The sequence below is a fragment of the Stenella coeruleoalba genome (assembly GCF_951394435.1).
Source record: "Stenella coeruleoalba genome assembly, chromosome: 1".
In the NCBI taxonomy this organism is placed as follows: domain Eukaryota; kingdom Metazoa; phylum Chordata; class Mammalia; order Artiodactyla; family Delphinidae; genus Stenella; species Stenella coeruleoalba.
Window position 1 is genome coordinate 140177534 of NC_137169.1, and position 22810 is coordinate 140200343.

At 39.1% G+C, this 22810-nt stretch overlaps 1 long non-coding RNA gene across 1 annotated transcript; it reads right to left on the reverse strand.

Moving 5' to 3' along the window:
* Positions 1–268: 268 nt before the first annotated feature.
* On the reverse strand, positions 269–22707 carry LOC307195422. The gene is made up of 3 exons (XR_013830836.1): positions 22562–22707; positions 21398–21462; positions 269–770 (listed from the first exon to the last, which is right to left on the reverse strand). It is a non-coding gene; the product is annotated as an uncharacterized lncRNA (long non-coding RNA).
* Positions 22708–22810: the final 103 nt, after the last annotated feature.

Sequence of the window (22810 nt, forward strand, 5' to 3'; positions counted from 1 at the left end):
CCTGTTTCCCTAGACTCACAGACATAGAACACAAACTTATGGTTACCAAAGAGGAAAGGGTGGGGGGGATAAATTAGGAATTTGGGATTAAAATATACACACTACTGTATATAAAATTGATAACCGACAAGGACCTACTTACTATACAGCACAGGGAACCATACTAAATATCTTGTAATAACCTATAATGGAAAAGAATCTAAAAAAGAATAGGTATATAGGTATATGTATAACTGAATCACTTTGCTGTACACCTGAAACTAACACGACATTGTAAATCAACTATATTTCAATGAAAATTTTAAAAACAAAATATAATATAGTAAAAAAAATTGTTATTCTCCATACCTAATCATCCTAAAAATGTTAATGTATTGATATATTCTCAAGGGAAGGTGTGCCACAAAGGAGAGGCAGAAGCAAAGATGGAAATACTTTCTTACTACATCTGTTGGCCAGAAATTCCTCAAAACCACTGAGCATTTTAGAAGAATTAGGAGAAAAAAAGAATCAGTGACACCTTTAACTCTTGAGTGTCAAACACATAAGAGAGGATTGTTGGTTTAACTAACTCAAACTATCAGCTAATCCATAAACCACATCTGTTTAGCTTTGAGAGAATAAAGTGTATAGGGTTTCTCTGCAGCAAGTTACCTTTCTCATTTCATCTTGATATGGTGATTATTCCAGTGGTTTTGCATTTCCAGAACACACGGTGATTTGTTGGAGGCCCTTGGGATGACAGGCTAGGAGGGAGATGATGGAAAGATCTAAAAGATAAGAAACCGACTTTTCATAGTTTCCGCTGTGTCAGCTCAAAGTATACTACCTGAGGGGTAACAAAGGTGAGAAAACCATTCAGCAATATTGTCAACACACACACATACCTAGAAATGTCAAGCTGGACCTTGGTGTAAGACAGAAGTTCTGCCAACAGAAAAGCTCTAGGAGGTCTGAAAATACTGATGAAGGGTATGCTGAACAGAATGGAAAGTATTACAAAAGGGCCAGCTATCCAGAAATGACTCCTTTTGCTGGCCTCAGACACTATCTCTGACTCTCTGAACATTATTTCCAGTCTCAATGATAATCATAATAACAACAATTGCTAAAATGTTCCCCATGTTCTGTTATTCACAAAAACTTCCATCACCTCATTTGCTCCTGTGAGGTAGGTAAAACTTGACAGACAAAGAAGCTGACTTCAGCAACTGCCCACTCAGGCTGCAAAAGCAGCCAAATAAGACACAAACTCAGGTCCTCTGACTTGAAGTCCAAGTACTTCATTTTCACTGTGCTGAAATGTCATGGAATGTCTAGAGGCGAACTTGCAGAGTTTGAGCAGGGCTCGTACAGTCCAAGTGGGAATTAAATATCTTGGCAGGTTTTTGATCAGAGTGATCCTCATAGGGAATTCGAGAGGAAGGATTCCATCTTTCCACAGTCAGGCTAGGCACCTGGATGACCAGCAACTTGATTCTATCTTTCCTTTACTTTTCTCTAACTATATAAAAAACATGGACCTGGCAGTTTCCAAAGTAGTGAAGGCCAAGCATTCTTTCTGAGTTCTTTTTTTTTTTCTTACTCTATTACTTTTTTATTAGTAGAAGCAATAGAACAGAAATATGAGGAACAGTATTTGTAGATTTTTCCAAATATCTCTGTTACATAAATTTCTAGAAGTAGAACCGTTGGGTTCAAAAATATGCACATGTAATATTTGATTTATATAGCTAAACTGCTTTCCATTGAATTCTACTTGTTTTTAGTTGAAGTATAGTTGATTTCCAATGTTAGTTTCGGGGTACAGCAAAGTGATACGGTTCTATACGCACACACACATATGTATACACATATACAAACACACACACATATATATTCCTTTTTCTATTCTTTTCCATTACAGATTATTACAAGATATTGAATATTGTTCCTTTGCTATACAGTAAATCCTTGTTGTTAATCTATTTTATATATGTTAGTATGTGTCTGTTAATCCCATACTTGAGTCCTTTCACATTACAGAACAATATAAAATTAATAATAAAAGCAAACTAGCAACAGAGAAGGGAAATAAGACATCATGCCTATAAAATATTTTCGTATAAGGTCTCAGTTGAAAACACTTATCTGAACAGTAATACTTTTCTCACCCAACAGTGTGTATATAGTAGTTGCTAAAGCTTGGACCATATCTACTCAGAAGACAGTTCTAAACAATGTTAGGTCAACAGAATTGTCTGGCTGTTATTCTGACCAAGTAAAAATTGTCAAGTAATAGCTTGATGTAAACAGTTTTAAATTAAAAATGAACAATCAAATTTTGTCTGGGATTGACTCAGCTATCTAGTCAATTATTTTGTAAAGTTTAAACAATATTAATAGCCCACAATAGTTAAGATTTTTTGACTGCTTCCTGTGAGCCAGAAACTGTGCGTTTACAAGCATTATGCAATTTCATACTGCTACAGTTATATGAATGTCGGTGCTATTATTAGCCACATAGAGAAGAATGCAAAAAACAGACTTAGAGCCTAGGTAACTTGCCCACATTACACAGCTAGTAATCAGTTGAGCTACCATTTGAACCCAGGTCTGTATTATTTCAGAGTCTAAACCCTTTACTATGTCTACTTGACTCTACCTTGGCCAGATACTCTGTCTCAGTTAACTTCCTAATGTTCTGCTATATTCCTAATTCTGGTTCTCAAACCCAGAGATAGCTTACTTTAGAAAGATGGAATGAAGTTAAATCAACTGAGAGCAAAATAGAACACACATCAATAGGAAAGCCCGCTTTCTGCAATGGGGTAGTTTGGCGCCAAGCTGAGTAACCAGTGCATGGCCAGGAATAGTATCAGAAATGACTCTTTTCAAAAAAGAAATTAATCTTCCAGATATACTTGAATTCAAATATAAAAATGTATTACAAAGATTTTAAAATTGTGTGTAATAGGAAAAGACACACAATTTAGATGGAACCAGAAGAATAAACGAATTATGACAAATACATAGAATAGAGTACTGTGCAACCTTAAAAGAAATTAAATAGATTAACGTGTGCTAATACGGCAGTCACCAAGACATACTGTTACATGAAAAGTCAAGGCTCTGACTAGTATGAGCAGTAAGTTACCAAACAGACCTTAAAAGATAGACATACAAACTCATGCAAAATAGAATATCACTGGGAAGATCTACAAGATCCTGGTATTGTCTCTGGAGGGGGTTAACTGTGATTCAGCGAAAAGAGAAAGTCTACTTTTTACTACATAATTATTTGTATTGTTCTATCTTTTATCATGTACATAAATTACTTAGAAGTATTTTAACATTAATAAATAATAATAGGTGTGCAATCTATGTTTGTGGATCTGAACAGTGATCGGAACACATGGGTCATGCCAACCTAGAAGCACTGGACTTGGAAACAGACAAAAAAAATTTTAACTTGGTTCTGTCACCAACTAGCAGGGCAGGGTTTGTGTAAGGGACTTAAATCTTTTAGCTATAATTTCATGTATGGGAAATTGGTATAACAGCCGCTCCACAGATTCTCAAGGATGAGATGAGACCATATACAGCAGAGCATTCTCTGAAGTGTAAAAATGCCAGGAATTATTATTGTTTGTTGTTGCTGAAGCAGGCTGTGGTTCAGATCAGGAAGCCATGTCTTCAGAAAGGGAGGACTTACCACGTATAGCCTGACTTGCCACGTCAAGCAGATCAACCAGATATTTGCCAAATATTCGCTTCACTTTGTACCATATTCCCATTCTTTTGCAACTAGATGTGAAAATATTTATGATTTCTCCTTTAGAAAGGGGAAAATGTTTGTTTGCAGAAATGGTTGTTTCTTTGGGGTAGAAGGTAAACCTAAGAGGGACCTCGGCAAGATGGAGAGAAACACTCTTGTTCCTTTAAAGAAGAAGGTGAAGAGGAGAGAGGAATGGATAAAGGCTGAGACCAGCGAAAGATAGGGTGCTCAGCAATGTGACCTCACCAGACTGCTCGTCATTAGAATCACAGAATGGCGGACATGAGTAGCGTCTAGAAGAAGCTACTTAAAAAGCTGAGGACAACACACACAGGGTCTCTCAAGACAATAGAGACAGGGAGAATGAGAGTGAGGTTAAGAGAGAGAGGCACAGGAAGTAAAAACCCAGGACCTCTCAGAAATATAAGGAAGAGTCTTGGACTGTCACATAAATGGACTGGGATCCAGGTTTACCCTAGAAGTTCAAGGGGCAGGGGCCCCAGCTGACCGCAGGGTAACGTACTGTTTCCCCAAATACATGCTTGGCCAGCAGTACGCCCGAGTATTAGACTGAGTTTACAGAATGCAACTCCTGGACAGCCAGCCCAGTGGATTGACTGTCCACAATCAGCAGGAACATTCCTGGGTGAAGCGCAAATTGCTTTCCTTGGTGCTTGACCCTTCCAAACCATAATGATAATTGCTGCTGTGTTGCAAGCTGGGCTTATGCACAATGCAGGGGTTAGTGCCCTCCCCTCAGGAAGGCTACCAAGGAGTAGGGACTACACACATCTGATTGTGACAAATGCCTAGTTTACCTGCTAATCAGTGCACAGTAGTAGGTATCTTGTAATCTCACCAAAGCAGAAAACCCCACGCATCTCAGCTCAAAAAAATCAAATCAAATCTACTGCTTCTATATATTTCTGGTAAGAAATGAAATACATTCAGTTTTAATCACATGAGCAGTCAATCAAATATCGAATTGAAAACAATGAACTGCAAAGAGCCACCTCGAAGTCACTTAGCATTGATAAATTAGTAATGTATTATTAAATTATTCATATCTTTTTTTCTTCCTTCGAACTATAATGATATACTGTACACAGCACTGATCATTTACTTAGGCTGAGTCCATTCATTTAATTATGCTGCTGAACTTGGTAGGCCAATTGGTCATCATGAGAGTTTCTAGGCAAGCTTATCACAAATATATAGAACATGTTTCTTATTGCCCCCAGTGGCTAAGTGCTAAAATGCTATTTAGTGCTCAGAAGGTTAATGTCCTGCTTATGTAAATTGTCCAATTTAACATTCAGCAGCGGTATCATAAATTCTGGCTCCAGGATTTCATTAAACGTATGTTCAAACTAGTTGACCTTAAAGGTTAACAAGCACAAGTTAAACAGGACAATTATTTAACTCACTTCTTATCAAGAGACTGAAGTGTACTAGCCGTTTAATAGCTCCGCAGACTTCACAATTAGAATTCTTAGAAGGTCTCTGATAAAACGGCAGGTCATGAATTTTCATAAGGATGTCAGATAATAACTATTTATCTGCACTTGTTTTTTCTTTCTTATAAACTTAAACTTTGATCTTAACATTCAATTAGAAATGAGTCCACAGAGAAGGACTAGGTAACTCAGGTTGCTAGGGTTCACCTTCATTTGGGTCTGCACGGGGATTTAAAACATCACTTACGCATCGTCATTCATGAAAATTAACATGAAAGTCAGGGACTCACCATTAAGTGCGCAGAGCTCAAATGAAGCATGGGGCCCAACGCTGAGTTACAACACCTCTTTTACTGGTTTGGGACATTAGACTAAACATTTGATTCTTTTCTTAAAAGACCCCCAAATGCCTATTAACCTCCTGGAAAAAAAATGCATTCTCCTTTGCTTTTATAACATGATGCGTTTTTTTTTTTTGTTTTTTTTTTTATGCGGTACGCGGGCTTCTCATTGTTGTGGCCTCTCCTGTTGCGGAGCACAGGCTCCGGACGCGCAGGCTTAGCGGCCATGGCTCACGGACCCAGCCGCTCTGCGGCATGTGGAATCTTCCCGGACCGGGGCACGAACCCGTGTCCCCTGCATCGGCAGGCGGACTCTCAACCACTGCGCCACCAGGGAAGCCCGCATGATGCGTTTTAATATAACAGAAAGTTAGATGATTCAAGACATCCTTTTCCTCGCCAGTCTGGTTTCTTCTCCTGCTCTCCTTGGGCATTTTTTTGTGAAATGGGAGCGAATCTCTGGAAGTGATCGCTAAGGCCGTGTTACCCACGCTAAGGTGAAGCTTGGAGCGAAGTCCGTGGGCTGACGTTTGCATGTGCTTCTCTCTGCGGGAGGATCAGGCAGTGGCTTCGGGGATACATTAAACTGGTAACCACACACCAGCTATCTCAACAGTTGGTGGCCACTGTCCACCAGGAAAAGGCACAGAAACCTTCTCTCCTTGCAGGTGTAACTGTTTAGACTGCAAGCTCTTTGGAAAATAAAGCAGCACATAACAGCAAATAGGACTTTATTCATAAATCATGAGCTGAATTTCTGTTAGGAGCTGAAATGAAGCAAAATGGGTCCAATTTGCCTGTAGGTACATTGGGGGTGTGATAAGTAATTTTTAAAATTTGGTAATGTGCGTTAAAGGTAATTAAATGTGACGATAGAAAAGGGAGAGATGGATAGATAGATAGATAGATGGATAAATAGGTGTTAAATATATCTGTGCTTGGCCCAGTTCCTCTTCCTGCCTTCCTCATTCCCCCAGAGGTTACTTATTTTTAGGAGCTGTTAAAAAAAAATAATATAAGGAAGAAATATTTTCTAGCATGAAAAGATGTGACAGTGTTTTATATCCTCTTGTGTTGCTCTTCATCCAAACTTCATCTTTTGAATATTGCCTTCAAATCCTGCCTGAAAGGGGACATAAATAAAGTGAAATGGCTAATGGACTAAAAACACTTTTGATCAGGTTTTCATAACGAACATTATTGATAGCTTCTACCGCGCAGCCACCTGCACACAGTGCAATATCTATTTCTAAAGTAAGATTTAGAGCCCTATTTGCAATAAAAAGGCTAGCACATGCAAATAAAGAATTCGAGAGTGAGGCCGGCAATGGCCTCCCCCAAGAGAGGGAGGAAAGACCTCTTTCCATCGCAGAACTGACCACAGGGTCACAGGACACTTTTTCAGATTTCAGACGTGGCTGTGCATTTCATGGCATCCTGGGAGGGTCTTCAGGGACAGAAAATTGTTAAGTCCTTAATTTGGAAACAACCACTTCTTTCTCCTCAATGGCTTAGTATTTGCACTTGGTCAGGCAAATAAATTTGCATTTCTGTACATTGAAACAATAACAAGATCGTTTTGCAGGAAATGTAACACAATACAAATAAGGAAGCAGGCAAGATGGGAATATTTTTATGGAGTCTGGTGCTTTCCATGTCCATTTTAAGGTGATTTTCCTGTTGTTGTTGTTTTGTTTTTTTTCCTTTAAACATTTCTATTTTAGCAAAGACAGATAAAGAAAAGCCTTTGTGATGAATAGAAATTTATTTGGTGTTCAAAAATTTTTCTTATCAATAACACTCTCTTTAAAAATATTTTAGCTGTAGTAACAATAAGAAGATTATAGCAAAACAGAAAGCCTTTTATCTGCTTCTTGCTATTGAGATAGCGTTTGGAAGGCATAATTTTCTTCTCTTTTAGTTCTTACTATTCCCATCTCAGCAAAAAAAAATTTTTTTTCTTCAAACTCCGGACTTTATTATTCTAAAAAAATTAAGTTCAGATTACATAGGAAACTGGAAATTATGGCTTTATTAAATTAAATTAATTTAAAAGAGCATTGGATTTGTGGGACTTGTATAGTTACTCATATCTACAGCTTCTATTATGGTAGGATCCCCTCCTTCAATTATATTGAAAATATGAATCCCAGTATACAGTCCCCCTTGGAACTGTGCATTAATGTTAGAGATTGTCACCTCTGTACTCTAAAGAATAGTGATAGCTTCCAAGTTATATAGCAATCAACAGCAAAACATTTCTCCCTCCCTTCAGAATCTCATGGTACTGCAAGGTATTACTGAGAGAGAAAAATGTTTTGCATGGGAAATTGCAACAAAGATTTCACACATAACTGCATCAGTGTTTAGTTGTGAGTCCCTATTTTTGTCCTTTCTTTTGTCAGAATTTGAGTGTAACAGAGAGCAAAGAAAGACATGAAAAGGAGGATGCAAAATGACTGCAAACTCTTCATAAATGGCAAACTCATCGCTCAGAGACAAGCTGAGGCCTCACTGCTGATGACAGACACAGCCCAGATGCCCGGATGCAATCAATGCTACCTGGGAGGGAGCTGGGAACGATGAGACAAGTGTGACGCTGCTCCCCCCATCCCCTCACCCCACCCACTCCCACCTCCAGAGCAAAGAAAGGGCCAGCAGTCCAAATCACAAATCCAGCCTGCTGCAGGAGAACACCAATCCAGACAGTGTCTACTATGCGAGAGACAGCTCAAACGGATGCTCAAGTCTTGTGACAGCTAGGTTGTGACACATCAGGAATGAGTGGCAGCTGGGTGAAGACAAGTGGAAGACACCCTAGCATAAGAGAGGGAAGGAGGGGGATTCCCTGGTGGCGCAGTGGTTGAGAATCTGCCTGCTAATGCAGGGGACACGGGTTCGAGCCCTGGTCTGGGAGGATCCCACATGCCACGGAGCAGCTAGGCCCGTGAGCCACAACTGCTGAGCCTGTGTGTCTGAAGCCTGTGCTCCGCAACAAGGGAGGCCGCGACGGTGAGAGGCCCGCGCACCGCGATGAAGAGTGGCCCCCGCTTGCCACAACTGGAGAAAGCCCTCGCACAGAAACGAAGACCCAACACAGCAAAAATTAATTAATTAATTAATAAACTCCTACCCCCAGCATCTTCTTTAAAAAACATAAAAAAAAAAGAAAAGAGAGGGAAGGAGGTTGCCATGAGTTGAACTGTCTTCCCCAGAAAGATATGCTGAAGTCCTGATCTTTGGTCCCTGTAATGTGAGCCTATCTGGCAGATGCAGTTGAGTTAAGATGAGGTTGTACTGTATTAGAGTGCACCCTAAATCTGATAACTGCTGTCCTTATGAAGAGAGAGAGATTCAGAGACGGAGAGAGAATGCCATATAATCATGCAGGCAGAGACTGCAGTGATGTATATTCAAGCCAGGGAACTCCAAGGACGGCGGGCAACCACCAGATGCTAGGAGAGGGGCATGGAACATCTGTCTGCCTCAGAGTATGCAGAAGGAACCAACCCTGCTAAAACCTTGATTTCAAATTTCTAGTCTCCAGTATGATGAAAGGATAAATTTCTGCTATTCTAAGCCAACTGGTATGTGGTACTTTGTGGCAGGCCTAGGAGACTCATACAGAGGTGGATAGGAACGTGACTTACTTCCTCCTTCCCATTTTCTCCTAGCAGTCCCTGAACCAGAATCTGTTCTGGTATCTCTCACAGTCTCCTGAACAGACTCTCAGACTGACTGGCACTGATTACACGGAATGCAGAGAATCACCATGCAGAAGTCTTGATGTCCTCTCTCAAACTGGACCTGCCTCTTGGTCAATGATGTCAGTAGCCAGTCTTGATTATGCTCTAGTTCCTCAGAATTGATTTTGAACTTCTAATAATTCCTCCTTACATCCTCAAATTAAAAAAAAAAAAAAAAAGGTCCTCAACTCTCTTCTTCCATATTTTCCTCTCAAAACCATCATGGCTTGGGCCTAGCTCCCTTTCACCTTCTAAAAGTTTACCAAGTATCACACTTATATGGTCACGCTCTTTATGGCAGGCAGGAACAGGCAAACGTAACTGCTAGATTGCATTTAGAGCTTAGGTTTGGGGATCAAACTCCTTTGATGGAGGGAGAATAATTCTGGCAGCCTCTGCAAGCCTAACCTCAGATACTATGTCATGGTCTTCCTGCAGTGTTGATGCCTAAGAGCTTTTCAGACAAGACTGCCTGGCAGTAGTTCTCAGTTTAAGGTTAGATAATCATAACGATAATCGTTATGATAATCGCCACCATCTGTAACATCCACAACTCACAACTGTGACTCCAAAAAAGAAAGGTTTGGAGTTATGAATGGCAGACCATTTTGTATCAGGTTTCCAACGTTCATGACCTGCCCAGGGTTGGATTAATGACACAAATGCCAGGACTAATTTTCACCCTCAGTATATGATTATTCAAAATGAGTTACTAATGACACAGCACATATATGTGTGTATGTGTGTGTGTATATCTTCTTGACACCATTACAATTACTCATATACTCTATACAAAGCTCCCATAAGATCTTTCCCCAAAAGAACTCTTTAAAAATTTTTTTAAAGTTTTTTTACACAATTTTAAAAGTTACTTTCCATTTACAGTTATTACAAAATATTGGCTATATTCCCCATGTTGTACAATACATCCTGCAGCCTATCTTATACCCAGTAGTTTATACTTCCCCCTCCACTGCCCGCCCCTCAACTGGTAACCACTAGTTTGTTCTTTATATCTGCGAGTCTGCTTCTTTCTTGTTTTATTCACTAGTTTGTTGTATTTTTTAGATTCCATATATAAGTGATATCATACAGTATTTCTCTTTCTCTGTCTGACTTACTTCAGTTAGTATAATGCCCTCCAAGTCCATCCATGTTGCTGTAAATGGCAAAATGGTGTGCTTTTTTATGGCTGAGTAATATTCCAGTGTGTGTGTGTGTGTGTGTGTGTGTGTGTGTGTGTGTGTGTGTATGTACCACATATTCTTTATTCATTCATCTAATAGTGGACACTTAGGTTGCTTCCATATCTTGGCAATTGTAAATAATGCTGCTATGAACATTGGGGTGCATATATCTTTTTGAATTAGTGTTTTTGTTTCCAAAAGAACACGTATTCAACAATTTAAGGGGAAAAAAACCCACCTTGTTGTATAATTTCCCCTTCACTAACTTTCCTGACCCTACTTCCAAAAGTCAACTATAGTTAACACCCGAGGCGTATCACGGGATTTATGAAACCATCAAAACCTTCACAACTAACAGGAGAGATCTCATTTACTTAAATTTACGTCTATAGTTGTGAAAATGAAACATAATTTTAAAGGACTCCGTCTGCTGTGGAAGTTTTCCTCTGTTATAACTTCTGTGTAAAATTGAATACTCTTTACCATTAACAGGGGGAGTCAAAGGGATTCATTAAAGCACTAGCCTGTTATTCCAGGGGCTTCTAACTAGCTGAAGGGAGAGAGAGAAACAATGAATCATGAGCATCCCTTTTGCTTTGCCTGCATGTCTCTTTCCCCTTTCCTCTTATAGGTCTCCTTCTTATACCTCATGGATTAAAAACCTAGTAGACAAATGGACATTAATTAAAGGCAGACATGAAACCGTTTCAAGGATCTGATGTGGAAGAATGAGTACGAATTTGGAAGGCAGGGAATCCTAGTGCATCACTTACTAAGCTGTGACCTTTGGCAAGGAAGTTTACTCATTCATTCAACAAATACATAATGACCACCCACTCTGAGCTGGCCACTGGAGTTACAACAATAAATAAGGCAGACGTGGGCCCTTCACTCAAAATATTTCATTCTATTTAACTGTCTTCTCCAAAGCTCAGCTTCCTCCTCTGTTAATTTGGCATAATTATAACATCAGATTCATGCGGAAAGTGTGAGGGAAGGAATGAGATACAATACATGTGAAGGAATTGTGAAGTCCAGTAAAATTAGCTATTATTTCCACTGGATAGGAAATACCTTAAGAGTAAAAACAGTTTGCTATTTGCCTTTAGTATGCCCTGCACCTTGCACAATGCTTGGCGTTTAGTACTCAGTGAAAATTTATTGTATGATTATGAACACCAATAGAGATCAGATTAGTCACTTCCTCATCTGCTCTTCGCAATTGGTACGCACTTTGAACAATACACGATGTGAAAGCGTGTTATGTTCCTCTCGGTATTCTTCTCGCCCTTCTTTACCTGACACAATCGCTGGAGCACAGATGGTGCTTGGAATTTATTTCAGTAAAATGTCTGTCAGTTAACAATCATTTCAAATAGAAAACTTAAGCAGGGAAGGGTCAGCACTCGGCCATGTCTGCTCCATGCCCTGCGAAACCCATGTCCATCACATCCTCTCTCACTGGCCAGCCGCCAATACTGAGGATTTCATTATCAGCTCCACCCAGGTTTGGAAATGACCCTAAATATGCTTGTTAGTGTATAAGAGACTGGGTGTATGTTGGACAAGGTTTCCTTGTGGAAGGGACTCAAAATAACGTTTAGGTAACGAGAGGGTAGAGTTGTAGGGGAGGGAGTATATCCTTCAGCGAAAATAACATACACGAGGGACTGAAAATGGGAGATGAGATGGAAATTTTGTGAAACAAAGAAATCCACCATGCCTGAAGCATAGGTCAGGAGGAGAGTGGTCCAAGATGAGGGGTGGGCAGGGGCTAGGGCTGGGTTGGCAACCTCTGCAATATTGACATTTGGGGCCAGAAAATTCTTTGATGTGGAGTTCTGTCCTGTGCCTTGTGGGTGGTTAGCAGAACAATCACTATATGCCAACAATATGCCCCAGTGGGATGACCAAAAATGTCTCTGGATACTGCCAAAGGCCCCTTGGGGGAAAAACTTCTGAGATTGAGAACCACTGGCAAGAAGTCCACTGGAGGGAAAATGGAGGTTTTGACCAAGATAGTGGCAGTAGGATGGACAGAACCTGGTAGATTCAAGAGGTATTAGGAAGTAGAATGCGAGTGGTATTCATAATCTTGCCAGGCATCTTTTTTCTGACCTTTTTCACTGTTCTATTTGACCCTACTCAAGGCCTGGGGAAGAACCAGCAGAGCAGGTCTTCTTGTTAATACCCATCTGATTTCAATTGGTTCCATCTTTTTTTCTGATTCAGGAGACCTCTTTGCTTATTACTTATTGCTTATCACTATAATTTCTAACTCTTTACTTCTTATGAAGGTTGACATTGGAACTGTCTGTGAAGGACATTGTTTGCATTTCCTTTTGAAGAGAAGCTCAGGCCACTCAGGTCCATTTTGACTATCTACCTGTTTTTCCTGGAGGCAGGAAATTACTAGAAGCTTGTCAAAGCAGTTCCCATCCTTCCACTGATCCCCATTTTACAAGGAAACTCAGGGAGGAATCCCAAGTATAAAGGACCAAAAAAGTAGCATTGATGAGTCTACCACAATCTGAGCTTGCTGAAGTTAGCAGAATGGTCTTCTGGTTATCTCACAGAAAAATCAACAGTCGTCAGAATATATTTATTAACCTACTTAGTGGATTTCAGGAACAATCTCATCATGACCCCCCTCACACAGTATAAGGCCTTTTCCCTTAGTAAAAGGAAGAACCAAAGGTCATAGCTTCCCTGCAACTTCTATCCACTAATTAGAGAGACCCGTTACTAGGTGAGGCTGAACATAATTGGGCCATTACAAAATAAAAAATATACAATTTCATTTCTGTTGGTTTTCCTGTGAGTGAGACACAGATCATCAACGGATAGTCAAAGTGTAACAAGAATATTACTGACGGGTTTTCTAAATGTGAGATTCCAGCTCCAGGGATTCTATTAATATTGCTCACATTAAAGAACCTGAATGGACAGGTAGCCATTTGGGACCTGCTTCTGATCCAAAGCCATGCTAAATATCTAGTTTTACCATTGTGAGCCGTATTCAATGGCAAGCTCAGGAAATAATATTGACACTGAGAGGAAAACTCTCTTCTTTAGTAAAGACACCAAGGTTTCCTTAAAGCCAACAATATTCCAGGAGCAATTTATTAAAAATCCTCCCCAAAAGATCTGTGGGTAAATATACATAGAGGCAAAGCCATGGTACGCACTTCAACCTACAGCCGTATGCACACATCTGGATCAGGACTTCGAAATCTGGTCTCAGGTCACTGGAGGACTTCTAGCTTCATGGAGACACCTTCTCTGGAGGTGAAGCTAGCTACAAATTCTATTGCAAACCCTCACATTCTCCACCCATTTCTCTTGTCTCCTGTGCAAAGACAAGGCCCTAGTGCACTGAGTTTGATGCTGTTGTTGTTGCCAAATGTGGTCTAGTTTCCATCTTAAGAAAATTAATTTCATGGTTTCTACTTTCATATGAATGAGTCCATTGGAAATGACAAAATGAACAAAGCTTGAAGAAAATTAGAAAAGCAAGTAGGCAATGTGCTCTAGCTTACCTTGAAAGTGTTTGTGGTAGTAATGGCCATTTTTAATGTGTTGTGATAGTGGCTAAGATTAGGCTTCATCAGACACATGACTATCCCCAATTTTTTTTAAAAGGAAAGTTCTGTGTATTTAATACCACAACAACTCGCCAAGGTAGTGGAGTCCAAAATGCTGGAAAGTTAATATTTCAATAGAGCCTGAAAAGGACAGCCTTGTTTTCCATGGAGAGGCAACGTGATGCTGAAGAAAGAACACAGCGCTGGGAGTCAGGCCCGTGAGTGTTGGACAGTTCCTCCTCCTGTGTGGCCTTGGGCATATCAGTCTCAACCCACCTGCTCCCATACATCTAAGGCCTTGTCAGGCATTAAAATTCTATGATTAAAAGAAAAAGGGGCATATATCCAGAGAAAACTATAATTCAAAAAGATTCATGCTATGTTCATAGCAGCACTATTCACAATAGCCAAGACGTGGAAACACCCTAAATGTCCATCGACAGATGAATGGATAAAGAAGATGTGGTATGTATATACAATGGAATATTACTCAGCCATAAAAATGAATGAAATAATGCCATCTGCAGCAACATGGATGCAACTAGAGATTATCATACCAAGTGAAGTAAGTCAGAAAGAGAAAGACAAATACCATATGATATCACTTGTATGTGGAATCTAAAATATGACACAAATGAACCTATCTATGAAACAGAAACAGAATCACGGACATAGAGAACAGATTGGTGGTTGCCAAGGGGGAGGGGGTTGGGGGAGGGATGGAGTGGGAGGTTGGAGTCAGCAGATGTAAGCTTTTATATACAGAATGGATAAACAAGGTCCTACTGTATAGCGCAGAGAACTACATTCAATATCCTATGATAAACCATAATGGAAAAGAATACAAAAAAGAATGTGTGTATATATATATATATATATATATATATATATATATATATATATATATATGTATAACTGATTCACTTTGCTGTACAGCAGTAATTAACACAACATTGTAAATCAACTATACTTCAATAAAAAAATAAAACAGAAACAAAATGAAAACAATCCACAAGATCACATGCTTTCTTTTAATCCTCCATGACTTCATATGACCATGAGAGGCAACAGAAAGACAAATTTCCTTGCTAAGAAAGGGGAGGTTGTCTTTTGGCGATTCATCCCTAATCTCTTTTCTCAAATTGAGAGCTCCCTCTCCAGACTCACTGCATATTGGGATCCTTTACTGCCCAGGTCCAGGATCATTCTGAAAATAAAAATGTTCTTCTCACACAGCTGGGCAGCAAGTGTTCAGAACAAGAGTGAAAGGCTAGACAAATCTCTCCATTGTCTAAATGTCAAGATTCTTGGTATCACCCATCTGTGAATCAGAGATTCAGAAAACAGAATCCCTGCTTTCTAAGACAAAGAAGGCTGAGGTCTGAGTGGTGCATTGTGCCACGTGTGGAGCCCATATTTTGAACCCAGCAAGTGTAACCAATACCCCTAAATTCAATAAGAAATAAACACTGAAAAACTCTGTAGGGTAACAGCATCAGTGCTCTGTGCTTAGCATCCCTTCCAGGTACTGAGAGGAAAGCATATTCAGTGCTGGTGGTAGTTAGTGCAGTGAAACAGCAGAAAATCTGGTGACAAAAATCCTTATGGCATAATGTTTAGTGGAAAAGTAGTATATACAACTTTGATCCAAATTATATTTAAATATAAATGTAAATTTTTTTCTTTGTATGCATCTTTTCCAAAATTCTTACAGTAAAATTTGATTAATTTTGTTGTAAACAATACAACCAATTCCATTTTGAAACTATAGAAATATTTAGCAAATCTACACGAGTTGAGAAGTCACCCCAGTTTTAACTTGTATTTTTCTCAAAATTTTATCCACGTATTGATGACTTCGGCTTGTTATGCCAAAAATTTACATGCTTTTTGCTAAGCACAGGAGAGGTGGATATTATGTTACAGCATTCAAATGCTCTCTTTTTCTTTTGTGTGTGTGACCCTGTAGGGCAAGTTGGAAGATGAAGAATAGCAGCCGTAAAATTCCTACCATCCATCTCATAGCACTTGGCATTATATGAATATTTGCCTGCAGTGTTTTATTGTGCAATAACAAAAATGGGGGGTGGTGGCTTTAAAATAGCTAGTTTACAAACATTGTATCTTTACAGATAAAGCTGAATATGGTCGACTTTCCTGAATCAGTGGGGTGGTGCTAATGAAATTACAATTAGAGAATCGATAAAAATAGACAGACCTTAAATACAAAAGACTATGCACTGTACAATTCTATTTATACGAAATTGTAGAAAAGGCAAAACTAGAGTGTCAGAAAGGAGCTCAGTTGTTGTTAGGGGGCTGCTGGTAGATTGAAGGGGTCTAATAGAAAGGGACACGAGAACACTTTAGGGTGAGGAGATGATGCCGTATCTTAATTATTGTGGTGACGTGATTCTGTGCAAGCACTCATCAAACTACACTTTTAAAATTGGTCAATTTTAGTGCATGTAATGCCTTAATAATAATACTTTAATAATAATAACATAATACCTTAATAGGCATAAAAGAGGAGGAAATGGGCAAGATTTGCCTAGACCTATTCATTTGAGGCAACACCTAAAGTTCTAGAAAGGGGACAAATTGCAGCATTTACCATACATGGTAAGTATCACTGGTCCATTAAGGACACACAGATTGGGTTCAACTGTCACCATGAGAAAGAAGTGGCAGTTCCTTGTATACAATTCAGGATGCACTTTGTACTAGTAGAAATGAGAATCTGAAAATCTGGAAGGATCGAGGTAGCCCACTTTTCTCTTTTGGTTGCTTGATCATTCAAAAATCCAGGGCAAATCTTGCCATGGCTGATGAATACTGCCTAAGAGACTGTTAACTCCCATAGGGAGGTGAGTGTTTAATGGAAAGGCTTTATGCAAGGTGGACTATGTCTTCTTGATGCATGAAAGTACCTGTGTCACTAATGAAGGCTCTGAGACCAGGAGTCCAAGAGTAATTTGTTCAAATGAAATAAAGCCTGTTAGTCTTGCCAGTATTCTCCTGCTTCGTTGCTTAACACCAACCGGATGATGTAAGCTGTCCGTTTCTTGTTTACAGGGATGTTTCTAAAGAGGCAGTCAAACATTGCCTCAGTCTGGTTAGGAATAATGAGGCCACTGCCTGGGTCTTAATTATATCACCGGCAGAAGTCCAGTGCCAGAGGAGAGTAAAGATAAAGAGGAAAGCTATCCTCTTTTTGAGGATGTTCCAAAGCATTCAGAAACATGTGTCCTTAAAATAAAGATGATAAGATTCAGAAACACCCATATGAACAGGAGTCTGAAATGCTGGGGTTTTGTTGGTAGTTCCACTTTTCCTTTAGAGAGCAAAGCTACCTGGTTGGAGAGGGAAAGGAGCTCTAGTTAGCTGCTCCTTGATGGATTTCAGAAGCCTTAAGGTGACACATGAAAGATCATTCCTAGGAATTTCTAGTCAATCTCCAGAGGAGACACAGAGCCACACACTCATTGGCATCTAAATTCTGCGAGTCCTCTTTTCCCACAAAGGAAGTTTCTCTACTTTGCTGTGTTCAGAACCTTTCTACACAGGAGAATTTATGTTCATCTTTATATTCTTTCCACTCTGCTACTACTTTAAAAAAACACAGAGTTCAGAGCCAGACATTATCACCATCATCATCAACATCATCATTATTATTGTTACTATTACTTTTAGATTACTGCTATTAAATAACTTAGGAAAAGTTTGCATATCAGTCTTGAACCTTAGATTTTGAACGAAGGGGGGATGGTTTGGGAAAACAATGTCTACCTGGAAATTTATTCTATAATGGCATAGAAATGTAAGCTGAAAAGATTTTTAGAGTTTATTTAGTGCAGCTCCCTTATTTTTAATATGAGGAAACGGAAACACCTTTACCCTTTTGAAGGTAAAGCAACTTGACCAAGGTCATGTAGTGTATCCAGTGCAATGTTTTTTCGATGTAAAGAACAGAAAACCTGACTTATATTATAAACTGACCTAAACAATGATCCAATTTATCTTACTAAAATGAAGGACATGTATAGGGCGGGAGTATTAGTTTTCTAGGGATTCTGTAGCAAAACACCACGGACTGGGTGGCTTAAATAAATATGCTTATCTTCTCATAGTTCTAGAGGCTTCAAGGTGCCAGCAGGGGTGGTTTCTCCTGAGGCTTCTCTCTTTGGTTTATAAGTGGCCACCTTTTCTGTGTATATGCATCGTTGGTATCTTTTCCTCTTCTTTTAATGACACCAGTCCTATTGGATTGAGGCCCACCCATAGGCCCTGCTTTAACTTCAGTCATCTCTGAAGACTCTATCTCCAAATAGAATCACATTGGCAGTTAGAGTTTCAACTTATGAACTTTGGGGACACAATTCAGTCCCTAACAGTGAATGCAGTTGGGCCTGGTATTTTCTGTTTGGGGTGGTTATTAATTATTTATTCCATTTACTTGAGAGATACAGGCTTATTCAGATTGTCTATTTCTTCTTGTGTGAATCTGGGGAAAATGTATCTTTTAAGAAATTGGTCCATTTAATCTAGGTTATCAAATTTGTGGGCATAGAGTTGTTCATAGTACTCCTTTATTATACTTTTTACATCCATAGGATCTGTAGTGATGTCCTCTCTTTTGTTTCTAATATTTGTAATTTTTGAACTTCTTGAAGTTCTTTTATTCTTAGCCTGGCTAGAGGCTTATCCATTTTATTGATCTTTTCAAAGAAGAAGCTTTTGTGTTCATCGATTTTCTCTATTGAGATCCTCCCTTCAATTTTATTGATTTCTGCTCTAATGCTTATTATTTCTTTTCTCCTACTTACTTTGATTTAATTTGTTTTTCTCCTTCTAGTTTCCTAAAGTAGAAACTTAGATTAGTGATTTTAGATCTTTCTTCTTTATATATATATCAGTAGATATATATATAATCAGTATATATAGAGAGAAATCAGTATATATATACATATATATATATAGAATCAGTATATAAATAAGTATATATATATGTGTGTGCTTTTATTTCCTGACTTTCTATTTTGTTCAGTTGATCTATTTGTCTACTTGATGGCCATATTATACCATTTTAATAACTGTAGGCTTACAATGTCTTGAAATTATATAGTGCTAACTCTTCAACTTTGTCCTTTTTCATTTGTTTTTTTGCTATTCTAGGTTTTTTGAATTTTCATATGAATTTTAGAATCGGATTTTCAATTTCTACAAAAAAAGTCTGTTGGAATTTTGATTGGGATTTCATTGAATCTATAGATCAATTTGGGAAGAATTGATAATAATGTTGCATCTTCTGATCCATGAACATGGTAGACCTCTCCATGTATTTGGATCTTCTTTAATTTTGGCTCAGCAATGCTTTGTAGTCTTCAGCAGATAGGTCTTTCACATCTTTTACCCCTAAGTATTTTGTGGGTTTTGATGCTATTGTAAATAGCTCAAGCCCCTCTCCTGTAAGTCAACCCATTGCACGTGCAAATGTTATCTAGCTCTTTTTGAGTCACTCTGTGGTGGGGCTTGGAGAAATGTCTAAAAAATTGCTGATACTCTTGCTACTACTATTGCTCTGAATAATAAATAATCTGCCCTTCCACTCTTACCCAAAAGTCTTGTGTCTTCTACCAGCATTCATGAAATTTTGGCAGGCTTCTTGTTACCTTGCAAATAAGATAAAATCTCATACCCTTAAGTTTTTGATAGATACTCTAACCAATACTCTGTGTGTTGTGAGATTTTGCCAGTCTGGCTGGTGGGAATAGGCACTATTCCCAGTCCCACGTGTACATAAGTAGCTGTTGACTCTAATTCTTTTGGGTGGTTCTTGGGTAGTTTCTCACGTGTATGTGTTGATCAGTACTGACCTAAATCCCTGAGGGAGCCTCTTCACAGATCTCCTGAGTTGTCTCTCTTCTCTCTGGTACTCTATCCTGCTAACTCTAGTTGCCTTGGTCTTCCCTGACTCTCAGCTGTATCTTTCCAACTTGAAAAGTCTTCCAGGCTCAGCTTCGATCCCCTCTCTCTGTGCCCAGGTCTGGAAACTTTCTCCAAGCAGTATGCTGAGGAGATCATGGGATCACCTAGTTTGTTTCCCATCTCTCATTGGTCATTATCCTTCATTATCTAATGTCTGGTTCTTGAAAAATGTTGCTCTGTTTATTTTGTCTATTTTTTGTTTCAGGTGGAGGATAAATTTGCTCCCTGTTACTCCACCTTGACCAGATGTGAAAGTCATATGAATTCTTCATGTAGTCATCTCAAAATCGATTTTCTGTCTTATTCACATTCTATTTACCTTTATATTTTGGTCATTTTCTTAGATACACAGTTTTTGGTTTTTATATAATTACATCTATTGTTCTCTTTTTCAGAATTACTTCCATTGATTTTAAACTTGGAAAATTGTTTCTACAATCCAATAAATCAGACTTTCACTTCTTTTTTTTCCTTATATTTATTTCATATTTAATTCTGGAATTAATTTTAGGGTAAGATGTGAGCCTCTAATTTCTTTTCTCACTAAACAGTTAATTTTACTAAAATAAGTTTTGCAGAATTTTTCTCTTCTCTCTTTTCCTCGTGATAGTTCCTGCATAATATTTTAAGTTTTTACATATTCTAGAATTTGTTTCATTATCACTTATTTTTTCTTTTGATCTGTACATTTTAATTATTGTAGCTTTACGTATAGTATATTCTAATATCTGAACAGGCAAGCTTTGTCTCAAGACTCCTCTTTTTAAAAAATATTATTATCATTTACTTATTTTGAACCTTAGAATTATTTTATCAAGACTTTGCTCTTTTCCTTTCTTCTCCCCAAACTTTCCAATGGCACTTTTGTTGGAATAAATAAATTGCTTTAGAAAATTTGATCTTTCAGGAATATAGTACATCATTTCTTTTTTTTTTCTTTTTTAAGTTTTCCTTTACATCTCTTGTTAAAGTGACAAATCAATTAAATAGTTATGATTTCTTTTCCTGTGAGTCCACATTTGATGGCAATCACTTCTTTTGGAGAATGTGTCCCACTAGTGTTTAGAGACCTAGCATTGCTCTTCTCGTAACTCTCTATCCTCATCCCTCTTTCTTATGCCTTCCCACATAGCAACACTGATCATCATTCCCTATGATCATTCTCACTGATCATTCCCTATGATCCTGAGATATCTTCTTTCCCTTTACACTCTCCTTTTATAGATTCCTTTCTCTGTAGAGAACCCAAGAATTATTACTTTACCCAGAATATCTTTCCAGAGCATGCAGACCTTGCAGACCCAGCACCCCCTGCTCTGGATACACTGTGCAATTACCTCTCCTTCTCATCTCTTCCATGTCCAGTAGTTCAAAGCTCTTTGATGCACTCACATCAGCCAAGCTGCAACAAATCATCCAGAAGAAATTGTTTTATATGTTATCGTCCTATAAATATTTGCATTTTTAACAAGGAACTCTACTCTGAGTACCCCCACTCTTCTAAAAATGACTAAACCTTAACGGAACCGTTTAACGGTGCTGCAGGCTGGTGGGGACAGTATTTGGGAACTGATAATATTTCCATCACAACACTGATCTTTGTATCAGTTAAGGCCAATCAGGAGATGGAAACCACTTAGTAATTTGATTCGGAAAGTTTAATATACAGAATTGTTAACTTTAACAGAGGATTGGAATAACAAGGGATTGGCTAGTCAGACGTGAAGACAACTCTAAAGAAGATAGTAATAGCAGATAAAAGGAGCAGAGAGATAACAGCACCCAAAGAAGAAGTGTGCACCCTCCCCCTTTAGAAATTTTGGGTTTTAAAGAAAAACAAGAAATGCTCTTCCAGGAAAATGCTAAGCTTAGGGAAAGTCTTTAGAATACGCCTGGCCGATAGAACACGATGTAAGAGTTTGCTACATTATCCGTTTGACTCATTAACTTTGTGAATGGTTGTATCCTGTCATTCATTCATTCATTCATTCATTTCTTCCAAAAATATGTTTGGGTTCCTATCACGGGCCAGGCTCCGTTGCTGGCCTCGGGGGTAGGGTAGTGAATGATATATGGTCCTTATTATCCAGGAGCCGACAAGTTAGGGAAAGGAAATAGGGGCAGCTTGTGGGAGCAGCTTCGAGGGAAAGCGGGGCTGGGAAAGCTGGTGTCAAAGGCTGACCTCAGGGAGAAGCTGGCCCCGGGAGGGAGGCAGGAGCAGCCCGCGGAGTGCAAAGCTGCTGTTTTCTCGGTCTCCACCGCGCGGTCGGGCGCCTTGAGCGGGCGGGGCGGAGCTAGGTGGGAGGGAGGGGTGGGGGCTGGAACCCTTCACACCTGCGACCCAAGGGAAGAAAGCGAGTTTCTATTCGGTTTGCAATTGGAAGCCACTCAGGGGTTAATTAGAGCGAGATTTCGTCCCCTCACGCGACTGTCCTCGCTTCCTCCCTTCTAGTGCGTTTAGTAGGCACGTTCCGGACGTTAGTCCAACACCATAAACCAACATGAAATACGGCAGCAGATACGGAAACAGCCGTGGGGAGGAAATGAAAGTGGACCGGGTCGGGTTGGGGGTCAGAGTGGGGCGGCGGACCAGGACAAGGGCGAGCTGGCAGAGGAGTCGGCCGAGAACGTATATTCACTGATTTTTATTATTATTATTATTGTTTTTTACTGGAGCAGATAGCACGTAAAGACAACCAATCAGTCCTCTATCCAATCCATATTGTGAGCCTCCAGCCCGAGAACTCCCG